A 16,646-nucleotide genomic window follows, 5' to 3' on the forward strand; every position below is an offset into this window, starting at 1 on the left:
TGGTAGAGACATCTGTATTTCAGATGTTATTCAATGAGATACTTTTGGAAAATAATTTATATTTATTATACATCCATTTCTCCTTGGAAATACATTTTTATTTTCTTTGTCGGTTTGTTTCTGTTTTGTCTTTTCTATCAGTTGAGATAAGTTGTAACAAAGTACAAATGCAAGGCATCCCCCCAAAAAAGAACTAGCTAATTGCCACTCTGTTAAAAACTGCTAAGTCTTTTGGAAAAATAAAATAAAATAAATAGGGGCACCTGGGTGGCTCAGTTGGTTGAGCGTCTGACCTGGGCTCAGGTCATGATCTGGTGGTTCCGGAGGTCGAGACTCACGTTGGGCTCATTGCTGTCAGTATGGAGCCTGCTTCAGATCCTCTGTCCCCTTCTCTCTCTGCACCTCCCCTACTCATGCTCTGTCTCTCAAAATAAATAAAAACATTAAAAAAAGACATCTGAACTGAAATTTCCAAACAAAACATATTTAAAGGATATGAATATATAGACCAGTAAACTAATGCAATCGTTTCTTTCCTTTTGTAACTACTGTTAGTAATTTCTCAAGTCAAATCTCTCAATTGTGACTATACTTTATGTCACTATTATGATTGTTATATATTATATAATTATTATACCACATAACATGTATTACATATATATTAAAATATATATTAAACATGCTGATGTCAAAGACACATTTAGTCAGAAACCTTAGAATTTTTTATAATTATTATTTGTACTTTATTTTTAAGATAATTTTGAACATTAAAATACAATTACTTAAAATATTTTTGAAAATACTGAGAATTTTGAATCAAAATATTTTTCATTTTCTAAATATTAAATATAGCTTTAGAATGTTACTAATAAATAAAAAACATATTAAATTAAGGCAACACTTTAAAATTTATGAACATTATATACTTTATCAATAAATTTTAGACTGAGTTCATAGAATCAATTTATTATAAAAAGATTGTGTTGCAGTTGTTAATTTTAATCATCTTAATCACTGAGTTATAAATGAAGTAGTCAATGATTCATTAGAATATATCTTAGAAAGATTTTATCTGCATATTCAGTCAATATATTCACTAACAAAAATATTGTTAGATATACTAATATATATATGCATACACATATTTATACATCCATACATATATATACATACATATATGCATCCATCCATATATATATATATATATACATATATATATATATTTTTTTTTTTAAATAAAGTCTACACCCAACATGCAGCTTGAATTCATGACCCCAAGATCAAGAGTCCCATGCTCTACTGACTCAACCAGCCAGGAACCCAAAAATATATATTTTTAAGTGCCAAAATAAATCTCCTAAAACTATCACTTTAAAAAATATCCTCTTGGGAGATAGATTACCAGGGTTTTATGCATTACACTAGCAAATATCAACTATGAGGCACTTGACTGTATTTTTAATGTGTGGCATTTATTTCTTCTCCATAATGGAAGATTGTACAAAATTATTTTAAATGTTGTACATTATTCTATGATTCCAAGAAGCAATTCTTTATGGAGTTCCACATAGAAACCAAATTTACATTAACAACTCACTACAGAATGATTAGCTTTCATAAAGCATGCCAAAACTTTGACTATTTTATCATTTACTAATCTAAATGTTCAATTACCCTGTCCTTTCTGGGACATTACCAGAATCCATTGCCCTTACTAAAAGTTCATTTCAAAATGTTATTGATACGCATGGAAAAAATTCCCAAAGTCTCTGCTAAACTTCATAAGCTTGATCAATAAACAGACATTTAATATTATTTTCCTCTGGCATTCATTATTTTTAAAATGTTTCTGTGGTAGGAAGTGCTATTTTTTATAAGATCGCCTGGCAATAATTCTTCAGAATAAAAAATATTACTGTAACAGTTTCAGTAAGTTTAACAATTCCTCAATGCAGCTGTAAAATAAAATTCAGATAAATGCTATTTATTTCCCATTTTATGAGGTCTTCTCTGCTTCACAGTGAGAACTTAACTTTGAATATAATACTGCTAAAGTATGTGCTGATTTTCAAGTATGTCTGTGCTTCAAGTAATTTCTTATTTTTTAATTTATAAATAGTATTTATAAAAATTTAGGGGTTTCAAAACAGTTTTCCTATTTTAAACAAAAATTTCAAATACTTTATAAATTAAAATAAATATTAATAAAATACATTTATTTTATCTCATTTACACAAAATATATTAGGGAAAACTGAATCAGAATATAGTAATTTATTTTTATACCTATTTTAAATTTGTCTGGTTCAAAATAGCATCTGGCTGGCAGTTCACAAAAGATTACTTTCCAATTTTCCTCTCAAATACTAATGTGACTATTTTTAAGGCAAAAACTCATAGTACTAAAAATTGAAATTTATTGCAATAACATATAATCTGGATGATTTTAATACAATTTTATGAGATTGTTTAAACTTGCATGTTATGTTGGTTTTATAAAGTGGAACTGACTATGTAAAATCCTTTATCCTTCCCGTATTATGAACAGTTGGGTTTATTGGTAGGAATTATTTGTGGTTCACAGTTATTCAGGAATGCACGATATTTACCAATCAGAAAACAGTTTATTTCCTTTATGTTTCCAAATATTTCTCCCAAAACACCAATGGACTATTTGGCTCAATGTATAGTTTCCAAAAACAGAAATGATTATGACCAGGGAGAGGGAAAGCCAATGTCTATGAAAACTAGTTGCCTAGTAGTAATGGTAGGGTACTTCAGATGTGTTACTGGGTATGGGGACATATCTGTTTAGTTCATCTGAGATCTAGGCTGAAGAAAAGGAGATGATTCCTTCTCACTCTAGAACTGCCATTTTCTTAGACTTTTCCTAAATAATGAACGGTACATGTGCCTAGAGCTAGGACCATTGGCCAGATCCATTTTCAATGATTCCTTTCCATAACTAAGATACAGAAAATAGAAAGAGTGTAGCTCCATCCTTTACAACAACAACAAAGCTGAAAAACTAAAAATACACAACTTTATTTCACCATCAAAAACCAGGGTCTCAAGAAAAGTAGTTGTCCTGAATCTGAGGAAACATCCCCAGAACTTGCTAGAAGTGACAAATAATTGCTGAAGGCTGTGTGGGCTAACAAGAGCAAATAGAAGCACTAAAGATCAAGTATGTAAAGGAAATCTATACCCATTTGCAGGCTCTTATTCATGAAGGTTATTAAGTACTCATAACAAATAGGGATAAGTCCTGAGGAAACATCCCTCATAATACAGGCCTGAGATAGGGAAAGAGTAACAATCCACAAGAAGGTATGAAATGAGCTCAGATGCTTCTCCCTTATAAAACAGAAGCCTGAACTGATAACAAAAATGGACAAAGATATTAAAAGAAAAGAATACTATAGACAAATACCCCTCATGAAAATAAAAAGAACATCAACAAAATATTAGCACATAGAATCCAGAAGTAAAGCAAAAGAGTAATGTATCACCACAAATTGAGTGGACCAAGGCTGTTTCAACATTTAATTTGTTTCAACAATTAAATTAATTCATCATCATAAGAGTCTAAAGAAGAAAAACAATTTTCTCATAGATACAAGACAAAATTTATCATCTACTCATGCTACAATGAAAGGAAACAACAAAAACAAACAGTTATAATGCTAAATATTTTCTGTCTGTAATTTTGTAATTTGGTACAAGATAAAAATGTTTTCTCTTAACACTCCATTCAACATCATACTGGAAGTCCTAGCCAGGGTGACAAGTAACAAAACAAAACAACAGAAAACAGTAAAGAAAGGAATGAAAATAGATGGGAATAGGAAAAAAAAAAAAAGAAAATAATTATCTTACTGTCTTTATTTACAGATGGCATTATTATCTACATTCCAAAAAACCAGTAAAAAATACCCAAATACTCTAATAAGTGACTTTAGGAAGATTGTAGGAAATAATATCAATGTGAAAATATCAATTGCATTTCCATACACTAGAAATAAACAGTGCCAAATATAATAGCACCAAAAATAGGTGACATTCTTAGGTATAAATATTAAAAACTTGTAGGTCCTTTACACTGAAAATTATAGAGCACTCATGAATGAAATCTTAGATATGAGAGAAGCTAAATAAATGGAGAAGTATACCTTGTTCATGAGTTGAAAGACTCAAAACTGTTAAGATATCAACCTCCTCATTTATTTTATAGATTCATTATACTCCCAAAGAAAATCCCAGCAGAAATTTTGTAGCTATCAACAAGCTCTTCCTAAAATTTACTTGGAAGGCAAAGATACCAGAGGAACTAAAAAAAAAAAAAAAAAAAAGAATATTTGAAGGATTTGTTCTACCTTTTTTCAGGACTTAATAAAAAGCTACATTAATTAAGACTTTGTAGTATGAGTGAGCAGGTAAACACACAAATCAATGGAGCATGCTAAAGAATCCAGCGACAGACTACACAAATATGTTGAGATTTTTGACAAAACTATAATGGTGGGAGCATTTGGATATCCACATGCAAAAAGTAATGTTAAAAATCTTGACCCATATCTTATACTTTAAAAAAAAACTTACTCAGGGGCGCCTGGGTGGCTCAGTCGGTTAAGCGGCCGACTTCGGCTCAGGTCACGATCTCACACTCCGTGAGTTCGAGCCCCGCGTCGGGCTCTGTGCTGACCGCTCAGAGCCTGGAGCCTGTTTCAGATTCTGTGTCTCCCTCTCTCTGACCCTCCCCCATTCATGCTCTGTCTCTCTCTGTCTCAAAAATAAATAAACGTTAAAAAAAAATTAAAAAAAAAAACTTACTCAAAATGGATCAGTCCTAAATGTAAAACATAAAAGCGCAAAATCTCTACTTGCAAAGGTAGGAGAACATTTTTATTGCAGTGGGTTAAGGACAGAGTTCTTAGATATAATATCAAAGCACAAAGATATTTGCAAATCACATACTTGACAAATAAGTTGTATTCATAACACAGAAATCTCAAAACTCAACCATAAAGAAGCAAATATCTAATTAAAAATGAAAAAAAAACATTTGGATAAACACTTAAACAAGATATACAGATAGCAAATAAGCACATGAAAAGAAACAATGAATTAATTAGTGTGGAAATGCCACTAAAACTACAGTGTAATATTATTACACACCTATCAGAAATGACTTTTTAAAAAGCTGACAACACTAAGTGTTTGTAAGGATGCAGATCACACATTACTAGTAAAAATGCAAAATAAAAATAGATACTTTGTAAAATACCTTGGCAGTTTTTGCAGAATTAAATACCTACTTACCATATGCCCCAGAAATCACACTTCTAGATATCTGTGCCCAAAAGTAAAAATTTAGATTCACACTAAAACTTGAATAGTAATGTTTATAGAATCATTATTCATAATTTGAACAAATGGAAACAATCCAAATTTCCTTCATTCCATGAGTTGATAAACAAAATGGTAGTATGTCCATACAACAGAAAACCACTCACAAATAAAAAGAAACAAACTATACACACAACAGGGATGAAATTTAAACACATTTTACTCAGTGAAAGAAGCAAGACTCAGAAAGCTATAAAAACTGTATGCTTCCACTTATATAGCATTATATAAAATGCAAAATGATAGAAATGGGAACTGATTAATAGTTTCCAGTAGTTTGGGGGTGGTGGGAAATGTAGACTATAAAGAGTTGGCAGAAGGAAATATTTTCAGTTAATGACACCGTTCTGCAACTTGAACAATGCTTTCCAAGGTACAAGGGATAATGGTTTGACCAAGCATTTTTCCATGAAATAACTAGGTCAAAGCTTTTCTGCTTACAATATCAAAATATTTTACCTGTACCTTCCTACATTGGTCACTAAACCAAGACCTCATTTTAGGTTTTGGAACCAATATTTTATTTGTTGAATTAAGTTTAACTGCAAACACGCAAAAAGCATCCTGGGATATGTGAAGGTATGGACATTTATTTCGAACTCTCCTGAAAACAAATCTGTAGGTATGCTGTATTAGTACTGATATAGTGGAAATATTTTTCATCAGGGCTCAAAACCTTCATCTTTGGATTCCACCACCTTTAGCTTATGTTTTTATTCTCAAGTTCAACATACGATATTCTATGTCAGACCACTGGTTATCATGCCCAAATCCCAATTCCAGGCCGAAACAGTATAGTTGAAGACCAAAGCCATCAAATGAAAGTATGCTGAAGCAGCATTTTAGTATGATTTGAGAGTAAACAAAGGTTTTAAATTTGGAAGAACCCAACCGTTCATATGACTTGGTGGAAACTGAGCTTACTGAAAATCTTTCAATAAGACGTGCTTGTAGTTTCCCACAGAAGAATTAGAAATCTGGTCTTTTCAAAGGTTGCTTGAAGCAAATGCTACCAGAAAGCTGAAGATGTGTGTGTAGCATTAGGAGTTCCCGGGCTTATGGGTTTATGTCCCATAATTGTCCCACAAGGAAACAGCTCTCAGGGTGATGAGAGGGTGACTCCTGTTCACCTGCTTTACCTGAATCCTGCTCTAGAATCCAAGCATGGGAGTGAGGCCTAGTGGAAAAGGCACCCCACGCGGGTATCCTTCCTCACATCCTGCGTCTGCTGGACTGCACCATCTGGGTTTTTGCCTCCACATGAAGGAGTCTTGCCTTGTTGGGACACTGGGGCACTGGGGGGACACTGTTGGGGGGACACAGTATTGGGACACTGGGGGGAAAGAGAGGCAGTCCTTCCTCCTCAAGTTTCTGGGGAGAGGAGAACCTTTCTACATGGGGGGTAAAACCCTCCAGGCTCCTTTTCTTCCTTAGACTTAATCAGGGTGGGAGGAATAAATACAGCATGTTCACTTTAGGCTCTAAAGGGATATTGTGAGAATTCATTTCTGTTGCTATTGTTTTAGTAGTGTCTTTTTTGTTATTATTATTGTTATTATTATTATATTACATGCTAATTGGTATTACAGTCTCTGTAGAAAGCACATATTCTTTGGAGAGAGCCACGTGTAAAATTTCTGACTTTCCATGAGAAGCCTAAGTTGTCCCATTCTGCTGGTGACTAAGAGAGAAAGTCTTTCTAATTTGGACATAAAGTCTGAGTCTGTCCATTTAGCCATAACCTAAAGTCACATTTCCAAATCAGCATTAGTAGCAACATAACCATCTGTTCATTTCCTGTGTCTCACCTTAACAACTTGTTCCAAATATGAGAAAGAAAGAAAGATAGCCATTTTATATATTGTCCTTTAAAACTCCCACACATATGTTGCCTATAGCATGCCCTAATAATAAATGACCTGTGTGTATAGTTTCAAGCCAAGTCATGTTTAATAGTTAAAAGGAACTTTTGCAGCTTAGTGTGATGTTGCATCTTGCATGGACTTTGGATTTTGGCAAATAGTTGGATTTTGACAAAGAGAAAATCGAATTCTGTCAGTTACAGGGTACCCACAATAAATAATCAATAGCAGCTTGGACTGGACTCAGAAAATGTTAGGGGGCCCTGTAGGGGAAGCAAGCAGATTGCGGCAGAGAAAAATTTAACCTGCAATTGAAAACCAGGTGCAGAAAGAGACAGCAGTAGATACAGCTGTGCATTTAAGACCCTTTCTGCTGTGACGTTAGCCTTTATTTTGTTTTGCTTCATTAGCCCAGACAGCATCACTTTTCCAACTCCTGCAGCTCCACACGAAGAATCCTGTGTGCGACCAGTCCTGACTGTGGAGGATCTTGCTCCCATGCTTATCTCTGATTTGTTATCTATGATTAACAGGAATGTCGATTTTCATATATCTGACTCCATGATGGAAACCGGACAACAGCGTCAATTAAGTCCCTCTTCTCTCTTTCAGGTAATGATCCAATCCTCTTCCTTTGACACAAAATGTGTAAGAAGATGACAGAGAGAAAATTTCAAATTGACCAGATAACGAAGTGTAATTGCCGTGAGGAAGCCGAAGGCTTTCCTTTATAGCATCTCTGTTCCACTCAATATCGTTGTTTTTTTGTTGTTTTGTTTTGTTTTGTTTTACTAGTTGTGTTCATGATGTATGCCTTTCTTTTTCCTTTGGTTGAAATCCCTGGCAGTTGTCTCACTATATTTATAAACACTCCTATTGCATTTGGCATGATATCCATCATTTTCCATTGCTCCTGTCCTGTCTCTTGTTTTCTGCTATCTCCTGTTTCTTAGTGGACACCTCGGGCCTCTCCTGTGGGCCAAAGATTCTTAGCACTCAGCTCACTCTACAGGATAGATTCTCACTACAGATAAGAAAATAATAACAACAATAATAACAACACAACTAGAAAAAAAAAGTAAATATCTTCTTAGAAACTGAAGATGCTATAGGGGTCCCCGGGTGGCTCAGTCGGTTGAGTGTTCGACTTCGGCTCAGGTCATGATCTCACAGCTCGTGAGTTCAAGCCCCACGTCGGGCTCTGTGCTGACAGCCTGGAGCCTGGAACCTGCTTCGGATGCTGTGTCTCTCTCTCTCTCTCTCTGCCCCATCCCCACTCATGCTCTGCCTCTCTCTGTCTTAAAAATAAATAAAACATTACAAAAATTTTTTTTTCAACGTTTTTTTTTTTATTTTTGGGACAGAGAGAGACAGAGCATGAACGGGGGAGGGGCAGAGAGAGAGGGAGACACAGAATCGGAAACAGGCTCCAGGCTCCGAGCCATCAGCCCAGAGCCCGATGCGGGGCTCGAACTCACAGACCGCGAGATCGTGACCTGGCTGAAGTCAGACGCTTAACCGACTGCGCCACCCAGGCGCCCCTACAAAAATTGTTTTAAGAAAAAAAAAGAAACTGAAGATGGTATTAACATTATCCAAGCCCGTTACTTCTGTCACTTAAATGTTTGCAATCATTTCCCCCCTTAAAATGTATTGAAAATTGTATCTTTTCCTGCTTCCTTGTATCTCCAGCCTATGCTGTAAGCCTTTAAATTCACCTTCTTTCTTTCCCCATGCTGTGATTGTCACCCCCAAACAGAGAAAATGTACATTAGTTCTCTATGGTGCTGCACTTGAATAGACCACAGAGAAATGCAGCATTAGACTCCTGGTCAGTGGGTAATGGAAAGGAACTCTCATCTTTACTCAGTTTTCATAAGATTCAAGCAAGTTCTATGATTTCAGTGACGGATACTGTGTAGTGCTAAGAATGGTGGCATAGTCTTTATATGTGTATTTAAGTTTATTTTCCATTCAATGAAAATAAGTCCTTACCCAGAAGGTTCTTCATCTCTGAACCAGAGAGAGTCCTACTGAGCCAACTGCCCTCAATCATGCTAATGTGTGTCTGAACAGAGTTCAATGTCAATTTGGTTTCCATCTATAAGAACTATAGCAATTGTCTCTTCCTTTTCTCTTATTGAATATATATGTATCTTTCACTCTGTCACTTTCTTAACTATCCTAATTCCTTTCAGTTCTCTTCAATTTTAAAATTTCCACAGATTTTCTTCTTTTACCCTTATTATCTGTAGAACCATGGCCATTGTGGGAAAAACATATGATTCTTATACTCACAAAAATTACCAAAAACAAATTTTGTCACATGTTATCATTTAATCTGGTATGAACGGTGAGCAGTGACAGAATGAGAGGGTGGGGAAGAAACATCACATTTTTGACAAGCTGAGTGCTTGATGTTGTTTTTAGGGATGTATGTAGAAGAGTAAAATGAAGGCTTCATCTCTATGAAGAAAGGAAGGACAGAAGGAAGGATGAATACTTTATCTATAGCATCCTTTCTCCCATAAGTCAAAATTTGACCCAGACCATGTTAATTCCCCCCCACTTTACCTTCAAGTCTCCAGTTCATAGATGCCACATGAGCCTCAGAGTTTCTTGTGCTACAACAGAAATAGAAAAGCCTTGGAGTAAGAGCACAGAGGCTCCTGATGCAGGTAGGAGATGAAGCATTATCACAATGTGTCCACACACAACGTGAAAAATTATCTTTTCAGGTGAAATTCCCAAGAGTAGGGTCTGAGATAGGGAATGTGGTGCAGAGTGAGGGGCTTCTCTTCAGTACAAACCCTTAAGTTATGGAGGAGGCTATAGAAGGAGAAAGAGATGAGAAGTGATGGAGTCTTAGCCTTGGTCTCACTCACAAGGAGAAGAGTCAACCATAAGCACCACACAGCTCCTCTGTCCCCTTCAGGCAACAGAGTTAGACTTTTTCACCCATGTAGCAATCCATCATTGGCAATGGGCTGTCACGGGAAGGACAGAGGAGACAAGTTCCCAGTGTAGATGGTTCTTAGCTGCTGAGAACAAGAATCAGAAGAAGCCTTTAGGAGCTAATACTCATAGCAGCTGAGAGACATGGGTCGGGGTATATTGGCCCAGTGAATTGCACCTCAGAGTATCTGCTCCAAGGGTCTCTTCTGCTTTCCTCCATCCCACAGCACAAACTGATGCTAGGTATCTCTTGTTTCGTTCAGAACAGTTGCTCCAGTCCAGAAAGCAGGGTAAGAACATGCACAGTAGGTGAGGTCAAAACTGAATCTAGATCAGATCATTATTCCACAAGACTACTTCAAGCTGTTTGTGTCCTAACAAGGCATCTGTAATCTTATGTGGGATGAAAACAGCCACACGTGTATTGAAAATATACACTATTTAGTGAATGCTACCATATCATGAGGGAAAACCAATTAGTTAATAAAAAGAAAATAAAATCCAGGGAAATAATGGAAATACATTGACTGTCTTAATGTACTACATTGAAAGTCAGGTTTTGGGGTTTTTTGGTTTTTGTTTTTAATTTTTTTTTTCACAGAAAAATTGTAACACTACCAAATACTGAATGTTTTTCTCAGTGACTCTCCCCTTGTACTTGCAATACCTTTAATTCACTCTTCTCAACTACTCCAAAGGCTCGATACACTCCTGCCCAGACATCTCCCATGTAAGCCCTCCTCTGTCTTCTACAAAGCACCTTATGTTCTAACCATTTCTGCTTCCCTCACTTTCTTTCAAAATAATTGCCCTATAAGTCTTTTAAGCTGGATCCAAATGTAACTATAGTTTCCTTTGAATGACTCAGATTGAAAATTTACCCTGGGTCTCAACAACTGCTTTTTTTTTTTTTTTTTTTTTTTTAAGGTAAAGGTATGTGAGGAGATACTTTAAGTCAGAGACCCGTCCAACAGCCCCAACACCACAATGCTTACTTGTTGGGCATACCTTTGAATTTTTTTCCCTAATATTACGGGCCTTATTTCAGAGTTTTAACCTTGTAAGAAAAACACATTCACATCCTGATATCACATTCCTGACGCTAAGAAATAGAGAGTATTTTTTAAGAATCACTATGAAATTACATTTAGCGCTGGTTTCCAAATAACAGTATAAGAATTTCTATGTGCAAATCAAGTAGAGGCTTTAAAAGTAAACTTTCTCCTATCTTCATGATAGGAGGTAGTGTTGTAACTCAGAGCAAGATATCTGCCAAAGTTAGGCTTGGGATACTCCCACGGAAACTGAGAGATAGGAGCACTTTTTTCCTTGATTACATTTCAAAGAGATGGGTCCCAGGTCCTTGAGAGAGACAGGTCTGGGTTCTAAAACTGGTAAGAAGCTTTTTTTTTTTTTTTTTTTTTTTTTTAAGATTTCCATCTCACAGAGGCAATGAAAGGATCCACAATTCCAAGTTTTCTGAAGTGTATGCTCTAAGAAAAGGCAGTTCAGGGGCTTAGAGGCAAGGAGAAGCCTCTCTAATATTTAGTCAAGCTGAGGGGAACATTTAATCTATCTTGGTTGGAATTCTCACTTTCTTCATATTTCTGCTCAAATGTCGCTTTGCCTATCTCACTTTCCCTGGCTGCTCTCTACAAAATAACCCTTCCCCAGCTCCCAGCATTCTCTTGTCCCTTTTGCCCTGCCACGTTTTCTCCCTGGGAAGTATCACCACCCCAAACATTACGTATTCACTTTGTGTCAGCTGTCTATTGCCACAGAATACAGGGTAGCCAATAGAAAACCTCAGAAGCCTATAATAAAGGGGGCTTAGAGAGCCATTATTTATTAGCCTCCTTACTAATCGCTGGTAATAAAGTGATAAATAAGATAGATACTGTCTGTGTCTTCAAAGAACTTACCTGTTTGTGTGAAGAATGTTTTCTGAAGCCCTTTTATATGTTAAAAACATAAACATATCTTACAAACATCCTTTTTGACTTGTTTCCACACCCCAAAGAGAACTTGAATGAAGACACAGTTGGTGGATAAATTGTTACTTTCCCTCCCTTGTCCTTTGAAATGACCATTTAGATTTTGATACTTTGTTGATAATTAGCCTGGATATTTGTAAATACTCCCCCCACCCCCCCATTTCAGCCTCTCCTTTATCTCAGGAAAATTTCTTTAAGCTTATTTTTCCTTCTGTTACAATTAATCGTTTTGTTTTGTTGCTTTCTTTTTTTCCTGTATCCAAGAATAATTAACATACAGTGTTATATTAGTTTCAGGTGTGTAATAAAATGATTCAACAATTCTATACATTTCTCAGTCCTCATCAAGATAATGCACTTTTTAAAAAATTAAGTAATTAATTAATTAATTTATTTATTTATTTTGAAAGAGAGAGAGAGCAAGCATGCACACATACATGCAGGAATGGGAGGAGCAGAGAGAGAGAGAGAGAGAGAGAGAGAGAGAGAGAATCCCAAGCAGACTCCACGCTCAGCATGGGCCAGACTCGGGCTTCATCCTACAGCCATGAGATCATGACCTGAGCTGAAATCAAGAGCTGGATGCTTAACCAACTGAACCACCCAAGCGCCCTTCACATCTTCTTTATCCATTCATCTGTGGATGGACACTTAGGCTGTTTCCAAATCTTGGCTATTGTAAATGCTGCAATAAATGAAGAAGTGCTGTATCTTCTTGCATTGGTATTTTTATTTTCTTTGGGTAAATACCTAGGAGTGGAATTACTGACTCATATGGCAATTCTATTTCTAGAAAACTATGGAACACTTCATGAATGTGCATGTTATCCTTGTGCAGGGGCCATGCTAATGTCCTCTGTATTCTTCCAATTTTAATATATGTGCTGCTGAAGCAAGCACTGTTGTTTTCTTTCTTTTTTTCAATAGTTTACTCCTCAAACTGGTTGAGCTGCATCACTTCCCTTAGGTAGAGGTCACATGTTCTCTTAACTTTCATCTTTAGTCTCCCTTTTTGCCACACTCTGGGAGGATTTTGCTTACCATCACTGATTTAATTCTCAATAGTAGTAATTCTCCTTATTACTGCATCCATTTTTTTTTTAATCTGTCAGTCCATTACAAGAGTTTATTTTGTCCTTTGCACTACTTTTTTACAATTTTGAATTATTTTATTTTCAGTGTAAACTGTCCTTCCCCACCCCTTGCCAAGGCACTGTATAATAACAGCCTGATGAAACTTTGTACTAGCAGGTTCTCTTTTCCTTATTTTTATAAAATAAATTCTATAAAAAATTCAGCAGATGTTCATAGCTTCTGCTAGTAGTAGTGGTATTACTATTTTCTATTGGTTAATTACATTTTGGATTAACCAAATGTTTTATCATTTTCATTATCATTATCTTTTCATTATCATTATCATTATCAGCTTTATCATTATCAAAGAGAATTTTTTTAAACTCTAATTTCCTCTTTGGTTGCTCATTAGACTTTTATGATTACAGATTGTTTTGTCATTGCCCAACTATCAGTGACTTCTCGTTTCACAGTAATAGAGTTGAATCCAATTCCCCTCCAAAGAAATCTACAATATGGCTACACCCCTATTTACAAATTTGCTGCCTTCTCCTACTCTGCATGGAACCTCCGGGCTAACTATAGAGCCATTAACTGTCACCTAAGGTCATACCAAAAAGTTATCCCCCTGCTAGATTTTACAGATTTTTTTTATCCAGACCTGAAATGTACCACCCGTCTCTACCTCCCAACTTTTATTTATTTATTTTTTTTTCCAACGTTTATTTATTTTTGGGACAGAGAGAGACAGAGCATGAACGGGGGAGGGGCAGAGAGAGAGAGAGACACAGAATCGGAAACAGGCTCCAAGCCATCAGCCCAGAGCCTGACGCGGGGCTCGAACTCACGGACCGAGAGATCGTGACCTGGCTGAAGTCGGACGCTTAACCGACTGCGCCACCCACGCGCCCCTTCCTCCCAACTTTTAAAATCCACAAGCATGTATCTCAAAGATATATCCTTCAAACAGCTTTTTCTGATTCTTCCACTTGAGTATCTTTGTGCTTCTCTTATGAGACTTCTAATCTTGCGTCATATATTATGGTTGTCTGTGACATCTATTAGCATTACTACGATTGTAAGATTTTCTTAAGGAGAAGGTTACTTTTAGACCCTATACATCTTCAGGGAAAGAAAAGAACAGTAGAATATACAACATGCTGATTTTTCAATACATATTTGTGGCATGTAATGGAACGTTTTTTTTTTTTTTTTTTTTGGTCTTCAAAATATTTCAGTAACTGTGCAAGGCTTACTAAGTAAAGATAAATCCTTAATATAGTATTAACTGATCTCCCCCTCTTGTTTCCAGAGTTCAACCATGATTTACCTTTTTTTTTTAATTTGCCCATTACTCATACTCCAGACAAATTATGAGAAACTTGCTGATTCTAGAACAGCAGGCGTTCATAGCTGCTGCTAGGAGTAGGGGTATTAACACATTTTCCCATTTTCACGTATTTACTCACGTGTTCTTGTCTTAGAACATCTTTACAGTGGACAAAATAATTCCATTATTTAGTGACGAGATTAAATCCCCTTTTCTTCACTTATGGTTTCATTATTTACCTCCTTCTTGAGTAATTCTCCCTTTTCAACTTCCTCTGGTTTTTCATTCACAATATATATCACGTTTGGATTTGTATTACTATCAATTCAGTCTGTTGTTTAATTTCCACTCTCATATAAGCATTACAAGTAATAGAACTGAGTTTTTTCACTTTTGTAGCCCTCTCAGAATACAATTCATGGTTTTGCATATATGAAAGATACCAAATAACTATATTTTGAGTTTATTTTGAGTATAGAATAAATATATGAATAAATGGCAAAACAATGCTGTTCCAAAAAAAAAATTCTGTATGTGAAAAAAAAAATTCTGTATGTGAAAATTAATTGAAATACGGGTGCCTAGGTGGCTCAGTCGTTTAAGTGTCCGATTTCGACTGAGGTGGTGATCTCGCGGTTCATGAGTTTGAGCCGCGTTGGGCTCTGTTGACAGTGCGGAGCCAGGACCCTGCTTCTGATTCTGTGTCTCCCTGTCTCTGTCCCTATCCCGTTCGTGCTCGCTCTCTCTCTCTCTCTCTCTCTCTGTCTCAAAAATAAACAAAAAAAATAAAAAAAATTGAAATATAATAATTAAAATAATTACCTACAATTTACAATAGTCTAATGGATATAATATGATTTGCATAAAAGATGATATTTCTATCTACCCACATACTCTTCTTTTGTCCTTTCGAAGAGTTTGTAGCATGTTGCACCTGGTTAAATTTTGTTTTATAACTGCAAAGCTCTACATCAATGTATATGAAAAGCTCTAGTTCTTGTACTAGCTATAACCAATAGATTCTTCTGTTGTCAGTGCAAGATTTTAATGCTACCAGTTTCTCGTGGCATGGGTACGGAGTAATAGTTAAGGACGTACATGCCTTTTATTAATCATCCACAGGATGAATCTTGCTAGATTAAAACACTATTCTTTTTTTTCCATTACTAGTCTACACTATTTTTAACCTTTTTATCTTTTAGTACCCAAACAATTGGAAGACAAAAACTTTCTTTTTTCCACGAAAGACCATAAGTTCTAATTATAGCCAAACAAGTGTGGTCTTCAAAAGGATAAATTTTTCCTTATTCCAGTCATCAAAAACACCATAAACCTCTACAGGGGATTTGGATTATATGTATGTGTGTGTGTGCGTGTGTATAACACATATATATGTGTTTGTGAATATATATTTATATATGAATTGTGAATATATATATATTCATATATATCATGGCATCTGACCATGGCCAAGACATAATAGAGTCATAATTCCCAATGATTTAATTTGTCTATTTTGATGTTGCTGATTAACCATACAAACTGCTATTTGAAGTACACTGGTGGTGCATTTTATATTTTTGTCATTGCTATTGATCCCCAAAGTAAACCCTTCCTATATAATAGTCCTATTCATCTTTGCATTTTCAGAACATGAGTAATATGTAGTTTATAGTGTTGGAGACAGTTTTATGGGGAGTTTTATAATATATGTGAAAATCTTCCCATATGCTATAGGTCATCCAGGGGAATTCTATCAAGAAACCTACATCATAAAGGCACCAACAGATGATAAGTCAAAGGAAGAAAAAATTGGGCTCAAACCCACTCAATGTTTGCAGCAAATCTTCCCACTTTTGAGTACATTTATTCTCACCAATAGAGAAATCTCAAGAGTAGTAAATAAGGAGTGACTGACTTCAGAAAACAGTAGAATACTATAATTAATTATTCTCCAATATTTTAGAGTTCGCTTTTTTGGAATTTGCAAGAGTATTTTTGTAAAGAAAAATTCAGATTTATG

General features: G+C 35.6%; 1 non-coding gene across 1 annotated transcript; it reads right to left on the reverse strand.

Moving 5' to 3' along the window:
- Positions 1–13,012: 13,012 nt before the first annotated feature.
- LOC121036595 (U6 spliceosomal RNA) lies at positions 13,013–13,119 on the reverse strand. Its single transcript, XR_005793408.1, has one exon. It is a non-coding gene; the product is annotated as a U6 spliceosomal RNA (small nuclear RNA).
- Between the last annotated feature and the right edge of the window lie 3,527 nt (positions 13,120–16,646).

This window comes from Herpailurus yagouaroundi, unplaced genomic scaffold (assembly GCF_014898765.1).
Source record: "Herpailurus yagouaroundi ecotype Mexico unplaced genomic scaffold, PumYag 162, whole genome shotgun sequence".
Taxonomy (NCBI): domain Eukaryota; kingdom Metazoa; phylum Chordata; class Mammalia; order Carnivora; family Felidae; genus Herpailurus; species Herpailurus yagouaroundi.